At 37.5% G+C, this 13,321-nt stretch overlaps 1 protein-coding gene across 3 annotated transcripts in view; it reads left to right on the top strand.

The window, feature by feature from the left end:
* The window catches only part of WDR72 (WD repeat domain 72), a 229,147-nt gene that overhangs the window by 1,201 nt on the left and 214,625 nt on the right, over positions 1-13,321 (top strand). The window lies entirely within an intron of this gene.

Consider the following 13,321-nt stretch of genomic DNA (forward strand, 5'->3'; position numbering starts at 1 on the left):
CCTCCTCTCCTTAATTCTTGCCACTTACAGACCAGGGGTGAAGAGAGCAACCAACTTTGTCATGCAAGTACTTGTGGTTAGTTTGGTCTTGTGACTTCTTGTTCCTTTGCCCTCTATTTCCTTCAGTATTAAAATGCACCCATAGTGTTTTCTGTAAAGAATACAAAGGGATTTAAAAATAAAAGAATACAAAGGGCTAGAGAAGAAAAGCAAACTGTCCCTGAAGTGATCTAGTGAAGGGATTATTATTTTATTAAACCACAAAAATTGAGACTCTGTGTTGAGTTCCAGTATTTTTACCTCTTTTTGGGAAAGATATTTTTAAATTATAATTATTTTATCAATAAAAATCAATAGAAATCTGTGTTTCCAGTTTATACATGCCAATGGGAATAGAGGTGTATTTATGAAATAACTTCATGGAACCTTGAAAATAATGGTATTCTAAATATTTGAAGGTTTTCAAGATTGCTGGATTCAGCATCTTTGTGGCTTGATAATTCACTTATTTGTTCTATTATTTAATAATGTTACTCACAATATGTGGCATCTCTTATTAATAACTCTTGTCAGTACATTTTAAAGGACATCTCTGGAATCCTGTTCTTAATACATACTTATTTTCTCCTAGTTGTTAACAGTTTTAGATTCATTCCTGCTCTAGACTGAATTAGAGGCAGGGAGATGAGATGGGGATCAGGATTAAAACAATTTGTGCAGTAACTTCTAGTACCAGATCATCTCCAGAGCCCTCTGGGCCAAATTAACTCTGGGGTCGTCAGCAAGTCCTTTAACTTATGTGTGTCATTTTTATCTTCAAAATAAGATTGTCTTTGGTCTTAAAGGACATTTAGGTGTCCAAACTCTTCTATAAAAGACAAATCTTCATTTCTAGAGCAAGATATCCCTGCTCTAGAGGACTGTCTCTTCTAGAATTTGCTTACATTTCCAGGAAAAGTCCTAGCATGCTGGACCCCACCCCCCAGCCCCACTTAAACAGTGTGGTGTGGTGTTTGACGGCATGAGTTTTGGGGACTGTTTCTATTTTCTAGCTCTGATCCTGAGCAAGCTACGTATGTTCTTCAAGCTTCATCTTCTTCGTGTTTAGAATAGAGATAATAATAAGGCCTGGGATCATTATGAAGATCAAATGAAATGATGTATATCATATAAGTAGCAAAGTGTCTAAACTTAAAAGTCAATAAATGATAGGAACTTTTTTGTTCAGCACTGATTTCCCCTTTTTCTTTTAACAAGATGAAATTTAACCTAGAAAAACATAAGATCCTACACATGAGTGTTTAACAAGTAAGCAAGTATGGGGTGAGAGAATTGTAATTAATTGAATCAGTCAACTTCATGGTTAATTGACTATGTTTACTCTGAGTCAGTGGTGAGTTGTGAGGGCCCAGAAAACTGATGTGATTTTAGGCTGCTTTAGTAGAAATTAGAATGAACAGCTATTGCCAAGGACATTTTTGTACATCTGCTTTTTGCTCTTTGTGCAGACATCAGAGTTACACTCAAGATGGTCACTTAACACACTGACTTGTCTGGGGGCGGGGTGTGGGGGGAGGGAGGCAAAGGAGAAAAGAGAGACAACTCTTGAAGCTTTATAACATTCATTCATAACTAGTACATTAATTCTTTGACTTTTCCTTCAACATGATTTGGACTTCTTGGTATATGTAAAATTCCCTGCCAGCAGAATGTGTGGGAAAGAGACAGGTTTCTGCCTTCCAAGCATTCATAATATACTTTAGGAAACAGACACAGCAATAATTAGAGCAGAGTAGTAAGTGGTCTGATAAATGTAGCATGGAAATAGGAGTGCTAAATATCAGCCAGAGGATACTCAAAGGAGTTAAAATTTAGTTCCAATTTGGAAGATTCCAGTTTTGTAGGAGTTTGCCAGGTAGAAATGCTGAGAAAGAGCTTTCTGGGCCAAGGGAGAAATTTGTTTGGAAGTCTGACAGGGTGAGAGAGCATGACGGACATAAATCATGGCACACTGTTCCCATGTTGCCCCATCCTTTACTGGCTATAGGACATGGGTAAATTATTTTGCCTCTCTGAGCTTTAGTTTCCTCAAACGTAAAATGAGGATCATATATTATTTTACACTATCAGGTACTTATTTACTCTTCGAGTCTCTCTAGCAGGGTGTCTACCTTACAATTTTGTTGGAAGACTTAGTTGCATATAAAACAAGAGGCTGTCTGATGTGCAGTTTACAATCAACTGATATGGTTCTATCATCTCCTTCTCTTGAGTGCAGAAAATACAACACTAATCTAGCCTTGAGTGTAGATGGGATTTATGACTTTCAGGCATATTATAAAAAGTAAACTGGTGTACCTGGGTGACTCTGTCTGCTCAGGTCATGATCTTTGCATCCAAAGCCCTTTTGACTTTTTCTTGGTATTGTTAACATTAAAATCCTTTTAAATTTGGTAGACTTCACCTCAAAATCAAATTTGATCATGCATGAGTCATCCCACTTGCAAACATTGGGCAAATTTACTGAACAGTTGAATATCTAGAGTGAACCCCCTTTAGACCCTTTTCCCACAAGGATTTCAAAAAGAACACATCAGACTGTTTTGTTGCAAAGCCATACAAAGCAGGAAAATTTTCCACAAGCCATTTAGACAGTAATAGACAACAAAATAATTTAACTACTTTCAGTTTCAGTCATTATAGTGAAAATAGTTTTTGGGGTCAGGCCAGCCCTGTTTGCTATGGAAGGCTCACATCAGGCCAGGGATTGGCATTCTCACTAGGCCATGTAGACTAGGCCCTGAATAAGAACTTTTTGAGGGAATTGTTGTTTTTAGTCATTCATTTAGTGAATGTTAATTTACTTTCATCAATTAATTTCACTATTTCATTAGCTGTGCTGTGCATGAGGGGTGCTGAATTTGATTCAAATTCTTTAGCCTCAAGTGTAAGAAGAACATTTGGAGAGCTAGTTAAAATTTCTGGACCCTATGTCTTAGAGGTTCAGATATATCATATCCACCTGAGGCCGAGGAATCTGCATCTTAATAAGCCCTGTGGTAGTGATGGTATTGATGGATGCTTTTTTCTTTTTTTAACCAGTGTTTTTCCACATTCATGTACACATTTACATGCACTCTTTGGAGAACAGTATAATTTGTCTAGGCCTTGCCATTATTATTCAAGTGTGTAAACAATTCCAAACTCTAATCCACTCCCCCCACTTTTAACCAAGTCAACTTACCTTTTGGTTGTCGTTTTTCTTTTAATTTTTTTAATGTTTATTTACTTTTTGAGAGAAAGAGCACGAGTGGGGGAGGAGCAGAGAAAGAGGGAAACACAGAATCCAAAGCAGGCTCCAGGCTCTGAACTGTCAGCACAGAGCCCTACACGGGGCTCGAACCCACCAACCAGGAGATCATGACCTGAGCCGAGTTGGAAGCTTAACTGACTGAGCTATCCAGGCACCCCTCTCCTCTCTTTTAAATGTGAAAACCTCTATGCTAATTCTGTGTGTTTGCTTTTGAGAAATATAATGTATTCGATTGTAATCATTATTTAGAAATTGAAAATAAAAGTAAATTTTAATAGTATTGTATCTATGTATTTATATTTTTATTTATGTGTTTATTTTTAATTAGGAGAAACAGTGACTGTGATTCTTAAAAGCCCATCATTCCACATAGGCACAAAGACACTTATTTCTCCACTTCTTGAGGTAATGAAACCTGAGTATTTGAAGCAACTTTTTGATGTGTATTTTGATTTCCTTTTGAACAAAAAAATACAAACAGCAAGAGCTTCAATTTTCTTGTTTGTTTGTTGTTTTTGCAGTGAGATCACAGAAATAAACCAAGTCAGAGCAACTCTGTTGAATAGCTAATGTCTGCTGCCTGGAGAAAGAGAAAATTATTTTCTGCCCTCTATGTTGATGTGTATAGAACATGTGTTCTGAGTAGCTTCTATTTTCACTGCCTCTTTTTCCAGCTGAAGTGCAACATAAACTATTTTAATTAATATTGTGTCACCAAAAGGGATTGAAATAGCCAATTGAATTCTACCAAGATAGAGTCTTTTGATGAAAACATATCTTTATTGATTGTGGACGAAAAAAAATCATTCTTAAAATGAAATCCAGAGAAAAATCATATCCCTCAGAGAAAATTTCTGAGTGGCAGGCCGAGATTAACATCATAAAATTGAATTTGTGCTGCAAGCCTTTGATGTAATCAGCAGCTGGGAGATGGTGTTGCCCTTGCTGTGCTCTCTCTGATTGTGGTGAATTATTGTGTAGAATGAAATAAGTGTTTCTGGTGTCCCTCCTCCAAGAAATACAAACAAGGTATTACTGGGTAGTTTCTTGCTAGTTAAAATGGGTTGGATCGATTCTAGGCCTCTTGGGCTCTCATACACCCATGAACTATAGGAGTTGGGCATTTATTTATGGCCTAGGGACAGAATTTCTTGATGCCACTGGACAGTGACTTGTTTCGTCAGTAAAAAGCCAGCAGAGCAGAGATGACGAGAGTAAGCAGAGGCCAGGATATGTTGGAAAGTGCCACAGTTGCACAGAGGTAAGGTCTAGCCCTTGCCTGTCTCCCTCAGCCACTTCTTGTCACATACACTGCATTGAAATCATGGCAGTATGGACATCTCACTTTGTACAAAGAGTCCTTTTCCATGACACTGGTGTTATGATGAGCTTATTTTTTGTTTGTTTTTGTATTAAGTCCTCATTCTTAGAAAACACACTTGCCCGTGCATGTACTCACGCATGTAATGAATAGGTTTTGTAGATGAAGCACAGAAAATCTACTCACATATTTACCTTTAAATTGAAGAGAGATTTGGCCCCTGAACCACTCCTGTGGTTGAACCTAAGTTGTTTTTGTTTTGTTTTTTAAAAAAATAGGAGGACTGGTTTGTCTGTACACAAAGCCATAAACTGTAAAGCATCAGTTGGTAATGGTGCCTTTGTGGTTAAGCTCACTCTCAAGCCTTGTGAGAAGTGGGATGGGCCTTGTAGTCAGATCCAGTGATGTAATTCTAGCCTAGGGATTTAGATTCACCAGGCCTCCTTTTCCTATTAACATAAATGGTGAGTGTGACAGAAAATCTACAATAGTGAAAAGAATGGCTGCAAATGGCTCACCTCCTGTATCTTGAATTAATGGTAGAATGGGCTGGTAATCCAGGAAATAACTTTAAAAGAAAACAAAGAAAAACAATATTCTTGTAAAGCTAAAGTCCCTTTGCATTATGACCTTCAAGTCATGTCCCTCCTCAACCACTCTCTCCAAACCACCATGGAATTCTGCATTCATAAGCCTTCTTTTATCTATCTATCTATCTATCTATCTATCTATCTATCTATCATCTTTTTACTTTTCATAAAATTATTTACTTTTTATTACATCCTTCTTGATATAGTTCTCTTTTGGCCAAGCTTCTGCTGGGATCCTGGAGTGCAAAAGGATGAGTTTGTAATGTTCCCTGGCTGAGGAATTCCTGTTTTGTGGGCAAAATCAGAGAACACTAGAATCGTGGGCATTTCAGGAGGCTTCTCCAAACAGGACTTGTCTACATAGCTCTGTATTTCTGCCTGTGGGAGTGCCTTCCATCTGTTTTTCTGGGAGGCAGGGACTGTCATAATGGCAGTGAGCTGACTTCCAATGTCAGCTTGTGCTGAAGTTGGGGAAAGTGAAGTAAATATCACCACCAAGGAAGGAGGCATGGGCCCGACGGAAAACATAACTTTTCTAAGAGAGAATCCTATGCCATTGACCACTATGGGATTGAGGTATGCTTTGGTCTTGTACCTGGGGAATACTTGACGTGGCATACTTTGTATCAGATATTTACATGCTTATGACTTGACTCATAGGTTGTAAATTCTTAGAGGTCAAGAATCTTTGTTTTTTTTTTTCTTTTATTTATTGGGGCATTCAATAAATACTTGTGGAATGAATAAAATGAATATATTAGGGAACCTATAAAATGGATGGAAAGGAGATTTATACAAAAGAAGTAGAAAAGAAAATTTGGTAAATGACTGATTATGTGATTCAGACTAAAATTTAAGTGTTATCTCAAGAATAGTTATATGTTTTTAAGGGCTACATTCTGACTAGAAAGAAACAGAAAGAAACAGAAAGAAAAAATCTGTCAGGTTAGGTATATTAGTTGCTATGGCTGTCATAACACAGTAAGGCAAATTGCATGATTTAAGTGACAGAAATGTATTATGTCATGGTTTGAGAGGCTAGGTGTCTGAAATAAGGTGATGTCAGGGTTCTTTCCTTCTGAGGCCTGTGAGGAAGAATCTGTTTCAGACTAGCTGCTGGTGGTTTGCTGGCAGTCTTTGCTGTTCCTTACCTTGTAGAAGTATGACCCCCATTTCTGATATCATCTTCACGTCTTTCTCCCTGTGTGCATCTGTCACCAAATTTTCTTGTTTTACAAGGGATGCCGGTCTCATTGGGTTTGGGCCACACCCCAATCCAGTATGACCTCATCTCTTCACTTAATTAATTCTGACCCTGTCTCCAAACAAGGTCACATTCTGAGGTACTGAGTTAGGACTTCAATATGTGAATTTTGGGGTGGGCTCAATTCAACCCTTAGTGGATGGAAAGATGGTAGATTTTGTTCTACTTTGACATTTTGGCACTTTGGAGCTTTACCTTCATTGTTCCTGCTTGGTTTACTTACTAGATGGAATCCACTGTAAATTATGAATAACAGAATGAAGGATTACAAATGACAAGGATTCCACTTATCATTCTACTATTTATTTAGCAGGATTTATGCACAGATTTTGAGATTGAAAAAAAGCCTTCTAATAATAGCAGCTAACATTTATTGAATGCTTACTATCTATCTGATGATTCCCATGGATTATCACATTTAACTCTTGTATGAATTCTATTAGATTGATATTATTACTTATTTACATTTTACTGATGAGGAATCCAATATGAAATTGTAAATTAATCTGCCTGAGGATATATAGTAGTAGATTTAGCATTCAAATCCAAGCTGACTAATTACAGGACCTCAATACTGGCCACATGCTGTCTCCTTAGTCTTATTAAAACTTGGTAAGGTAGACATTATTCCCATTTCATGGATGAAGAAAGTTTGAAGTTACCACGTACTTGCCTGGATCATAAAACCATCAAGTGTCTAAGATTTAGGGTTTGAGCTTAGGTGTTATCTCCTTGGGGAAATCCTTCCAATGTTTGAGTTCAAGCTCCACTTGTATTTCCCCCACAAACACACTTGCATTTACCGTAAATAGCACTCATTACACTCTTGGTGATGCCAGACATGCCTGTGTCCCTTAGACACCATTGAGCATCTTGAGGTATGTGACATTGTTTTTCTTGTCTGTATCCTTAGAATCTTGCATAGTTTCTGACACATAGCAGATACTCAATAAATATTTGTTAATTAAATGAATATAAAGTAAAAGCAAAGGGGCCAAGAAAAAAGGAAACCACTTGAGGATACAAGAAATAGGGTTAATAAAAGGAGTAACTGAGGTGACAGAAGATGAAATTTGGGATAGGGATAAAAATGTTATTAGAGGAGATTTGTATGGGAATCTTACAAAATTAGGCTAAAACTAAGGAAAAGATGCAGAATGTTGATGTGATGAGAGGAAGCTCATGTTTAAGTGCCTTGATTTTCTTGGTTAGTTGGAAGTAAAGATCATCAGTCCAAAATATTGGGGTGCAAACAATTTCCTGAGTTGGGGTGAGGTTTTCAAGGAGTAGAAGAAAAGACTTCAGTATGGTAATGGATAGGAGTCATATTTCCCACGGGGATTTTAGGTGGTACACAGCAAACATTTATGGTCATAGACAAGTATTTATTTTAATGTGCATTTTGAAAAAAAAAATCTAACCAGCTCATCAAACTTCTTGATTTTATGGATATTAATGATAAAATAACTTTAAAGGAGACTCTTAAATCACTTAATTTATTCTTAAATAAGTTGATTTGTTACTAAAATGAACTGAGTTAATTTAAATAAACATATTAGCCAAACAGTTTTATAGATTATACTTAGCAAAAACAAACAAAAGCCTCAAGATTGGAATTAGGTTTTCAGAATTCACACACACAGACACACACAGACACACACAGACACACAGACACACACACACACACACACACACACACACACACTCTTCTAATAGCAGGAATACTTAGTTAAAATTAATCCTAAAATGACTCAGTTGTAAATACTTTGAAATCAGGGACTATGTTTTCCTATTCTTTGTGTTCTCTGCAGCCCAGCCCATCACTTTGAATACATGTGTTTCTCAATAAATATATGTTGAATTTATTTAAGAGTGGTCTAATAAACTGGTATTATTTTGTTCATGTTAGATACTTGGAGGTTTAAAAACAACAGTTTGATTGTAAATATTCAGAGAGTTAAATATAGAATAAACTAATGGGGGAAAAAATCTACATCTTACAGCCTAAAACTAAGGTTTTAGACAAGAGGATTGGAATTCCATGAAGTTGTTACTGATTGAATATGAATAAAAGTGAAGGAACCACGAAGAAAGAAATGAGTTGTCCTTCCCATATTTCTTTTACCAGCCGAACTCTCATGTCTTTGACAGTAACTGTAAATGGAACACTTTTGCATTAATTTAGTTGTGTGAGCTTTGTTGCACTACGGCTTACTGAGCAAGGAGGTGAAGTTGGAGGTACTATTTTGTGAAAATCTTTGACACAGAAGGCTGGGGGAGCTGTAAGCTATGATGGAAATTTCATCTGTATAGCGATAGGTATGTGATTCCTTGGCTGGTTTGTTTATATACGTTCTAGCTCATGAGTGGAATTCAGAGATTACTCTGCATTGTGTGTTTCATTCATTGCTTGACCACTGAGTTATTTTACCATTTACTTTACCTGCTAAGACATTCCACACCTAAGACACATTACTTTCTAGAGTTTCCTAAGTAGCAGTTAGTCACTCAATAATAACATTTTTGGAGGAGTTTAGCTTTCTTTTTTTTAATTTATATCCAAATTAGTTAGCATATAGTGCAACAATGATTTCAGGAACAGATTCCTTAATGCCACTTACCCATTTAGCCCATCCACCCTCCCAGAACCTTTCCAGTAACCCTCTGTCTGTTCTCCATATTTAAGAGTCTCTTATGTTTTTCCCCCTCGTTTTTATTTTTTTTTATTTTTTTTTCAACGTTTATTTATTTTTGGGACAGAGAGAGACAGAGCATGAACGGGGGAGGGGCAGAGAGAGAGGGAGACACAGAATCAGAAACAGGCTCCAGGCTCTGAGCCATCAGCCCAGAGCCCGACGCGGGGCTCGAACTCATGGACCGCGAGATCGTGACCTGGCTGAAGTCGGACGCTTAACCGACTGCACCACCCAGGCGCCCCATCCCCCTCCTTGTTTTTATATTATTTTTGTTTCTCTTCCCTTATGTTCATCTGTTTTGTTTCTTAAATTCCTCATATGAGTGAAGTCATATGATATTTGTCTTTCTCTGACTAATTTCACTTAGCCTAATACCCTCCAGTTCCATCCACATAGTTGCAAATGGCAAGATTTCATTCTTTTTGATTGCCGAGTAATACTCCATTGTATATATATACCACATCTTCTTTATCCATTCATCCATCGATGGAAATTTGGGCTCTTTACATACTTTGGCTATTGTTGATAGTGCTGCTATAAACATGGGAGTGCATGTGTCCCTTCAAGACAGCACACCTGTATCCCGTGGATAAATGCCTAGTAGTGCAATTGCTGGGTCGTAGGGTAGTTCTATTTTTTGAGGAACATCCGTATTGTTCTCCAGAGTGGCTGCACCAGCTTGCATTCCCACCAACAATGCAAAAGAGAGCCTCTTTCTCTGCATCCTCGCCAACATCTGTTGTTGCCTGAGTTGTTAATGTTAGCCATTCTGACAGGTGTAAGGTGGTATCTCATGGTGCTTTTGATTTGTATTTCCCTGATGATGAGGGATGCTGAGCATTTTTTCATGTGTCAGTTGGCCATCTGGATGTCTTCTTTGGAGAAGTGTCTATTCATGTCTTTTGCCCATTTTTTCACTGGAATATTTGTTTTTTGGGTGTTGAGTTTGATAAGTTCTTTATAGATTTTGGGTACTAACCCTTTATCTCATATGTTGTTTGCATGTATCTTCTCCCATTCTGTCTGTTGCCTTTTAGTTTTGTTGATTGTTTCCTTCTCTGTACAGAAGATTTTTATTTTGATGAGGACCCAGTAGTTCATTTTTGCTTTTGTTTCCCTTGCCTCCAGAGATGTGTTGAGTAAGAAGTTGCTGCAGCCAAGATCAAAGAGGTTTTTGCTTGCTTTCTCCTCAAGGATTTTGATGGCTTCCTGTCTTACATTGAGGTCTTTCATTCATTTTGAGTTTACTTTTGTGTATGGTGTAAGAAAGTGGTCCAGGTTCATTCTTCTGCATGTCGCTGTCCAGTTTTCCCAGCACCACTTGCTGAAGAGACTGTCTTTATTCCATCGGGTATTTTTTCCTGCTTTGTCAAAGATTAGTTGGCCATACGTTTGTGGGTCCATTGCTGGGTTCTCTATCCTGTTCCATTGATCTGAGTGTCTGTTTTTGTGCCAGTACCATACTGTCTTGATGATTACAGCTTTGTAGTATAGCTTGAAGTCTGGGATTGTGATGCCTCCTGCTTTGGTTTTCTTTTTCAAGATTGCTTTGACTATTCGGGGTCTTTTCTGGTTCCATACAAATTTTAGGATTGTTTGTTCTAGCTCTATGAAGAATGCTCGTGTTATTTTGATAGGGATTACATTGAATATATAGATTGCTTTGGGTAGTATTGACATTTTAACAATATTTGTTCTTATCCAGGAGCATGGAATCTTTTTCCATTTTTTTGTGTCTTCTTCAATTTCTTTCATAAGGTTTCTATGGTTTTCAGTGTATAAATTTTTCATGGAGGACTTTAGTTTTGATGTTGGTTAGGGGTTAATTCTGAAACAGTCAAGCTCCACTGGGTGGACCAAGTAGAATTTTATGTGTTATTCAAATATGCCACGGGCAGTCTTGGCCTTAGTAGAAACATTTTTCTTTAACCTTTTCTAAGGAGTGATCTGATTACAATCTGTTGATAAAATAAGACCTTTTACTTCAGGAACATCTGCAAACAGACAGGTTTGGGCAGACAAGGCTTCTGTGGAGACCAGCTGTGCAGGAACCCTTTGGTTCCTGCAGACTCCTGAGGCGGCTTGCTTCATATTCCTTGGGGCAAAAGTAGCTCTCACTGTGGCCTACCCTGACACCCAGACATTTTCTCTCCAGTCTTCTTCTTCCTTCACAAAGCCCTGCTTTGCTCTCTGCCTGTTTGTTGTCCCTTACTAGCTAGCTGTGTGACGTAAGCCAAACTACTTTACTCAGATCTCCAATCTCTATTTTTTTCCAGCTTTATTAAGGCAAAATTTTACATACAATAAACTGCACCCATTTCAAGTGTTCAATTTGATGGATTTTAATACTCCTAGCACTTTAACCTAAACTCAAAAATTAGAAGAAAACATTCCCACTGGTTTCAAGATGAAGGAAGGAATCATGAAATAATTTATTTGGGTTCCTCAGCACCCGTATATTGAGTTTTGAACAAAGTAGTTGGGGTTTCCCTTCACTCTGGGGATGGGATTCTGAGAGGTCATACAACGGTATAAGTGGCCGATCTGAGATTCAAACCCAGGTCTGTTTTATACTAAAGCTTCCATTGTTAACAGCTATACTATTTTAATTTTCCTCACATATATTTACTTTGGTCAGATTTATTCAGAATTCATGCATGGTAATGGGGGACTTTACCATTTGTATTCTTTGGTTGGCTGTCCTCAGTCAAGGGGTTCGAGATTTGTGTCTGTCTCTGAGGCTGGTGAGGCAGAGACTCGGTGTCTGGGCGTGTCTCTGAAGCTATTTATGACAAGTAAACAATTCCAGTGCCCAGTAGACAGCAGTCACAAAACCACATTTGCATCATACTCATTATTTTGCTAACCCCAGACAAGTCAGAGAGATAAAAACAAATTGTTACAGGGAAGAAGATGGCAGTGAGAAGGATGGGGACTGCATTGGTGTGTCTTCTTTTCTTACACTTGCTACATAATTGTATTCATGAAGAAAAAAACAGGCGATTGTTAGCCCAAGGCAGTGGAGGCCATGTTGGAGCTTGGATGCACAAGAGGTTTTATTGTTGTTGTTTTGCTTGACTTTTTATTTTTTGTTTGTTTGCTTATTTTTCAAAGAACTGTCAAAGTAATAAAACATTTTGCTTAGCAGATTACTAAGACTTTCCGGAAGGGAAGTCTCTGTTGTCATGGTGTGCAGGGAGAGAATGCTGGATGGGTTGGTGGGAGACGTGGTCTGGTTCTCAGCCACTCTCTTTGAAGTGGGCTAAGTAAGCAACTTGCCTGGGCTTTCATATCCTCATCTGTGGAAGGAAGGAAGGCAGTGACTGTGATCTTCAAGGCTTCCTTGTGTCTGTAGCCTAGAGTTGCGAGCAGCCCTAGGATGCCTACAGGTACATCCAGTTAAATTTGAATTTCAGATAAACAAACCATTTTTATAAGCATGTCCTATGGAATTAAAGTTGGTTTTTTTGGTGTAAACATGACCAAAATATAGCCTCAGACACACTTATATTAAACAAATTTGTTGTTTATCTGAATTTCCAACTTAATTGAATATCCTATATTTTTATTTATTGAATCTGGAGTCATTAGTTTTAAGATAATCATAGAGTTTAGAATAATAACAATTGTACTTTTTCATGGCCAAATGTTCTAGTATATAACCACAGTTTTAGAAAAGAAACTGTAATTGCCAGTATTGCAAAAGTAGCATAGGGAATCTCACACTAAGAAAGCTATTGCTAGAAAGTAATAGTCACATTCTCTGCCCATTATGTAAAATTATAGTGATCCATGGCCTTATTCATTTATTTAATAAAGATTTACTGAGTGCCAGTTATGAACAAGGAATTATGAAGGTGTTTTCTGTACAGAAATCACCTATTCTATACAGAATCACCTATCTTCACATCAATTCTCCAAGGTAACTATTTTCTTCATTTTGTAGATGGGAAAACTGAGGCTCAAAGAATATTTGCTAGCTATTAAGGGGGAAAAAAGACCAAGAGTTATGTGACTCTATTATATTTTCTTGCCTCTTTTCTTCACAATAATCTATTTTAAACCCAATTAATGGAGATAGTGGTGTGCTAAATAAACCTAATGATGAGTGTATACTCAGAAACTATTATTTCCATC

This window comes from Leopardus geoffroyi, chromosome B3, assembly GCF_018350155.1.
Source record: "Leopardus geoffroyi isolate Oge1 chromosome B3, O.geoffroyi_Oge1_pat1.0, whole genome shotgun sequence".
Lineage (NCBI taxonomy): Eukaryota > Metazoa > Chordata > Mammalia > Carnivora > Felidae > Leopardus > Leopardus geoffroyi.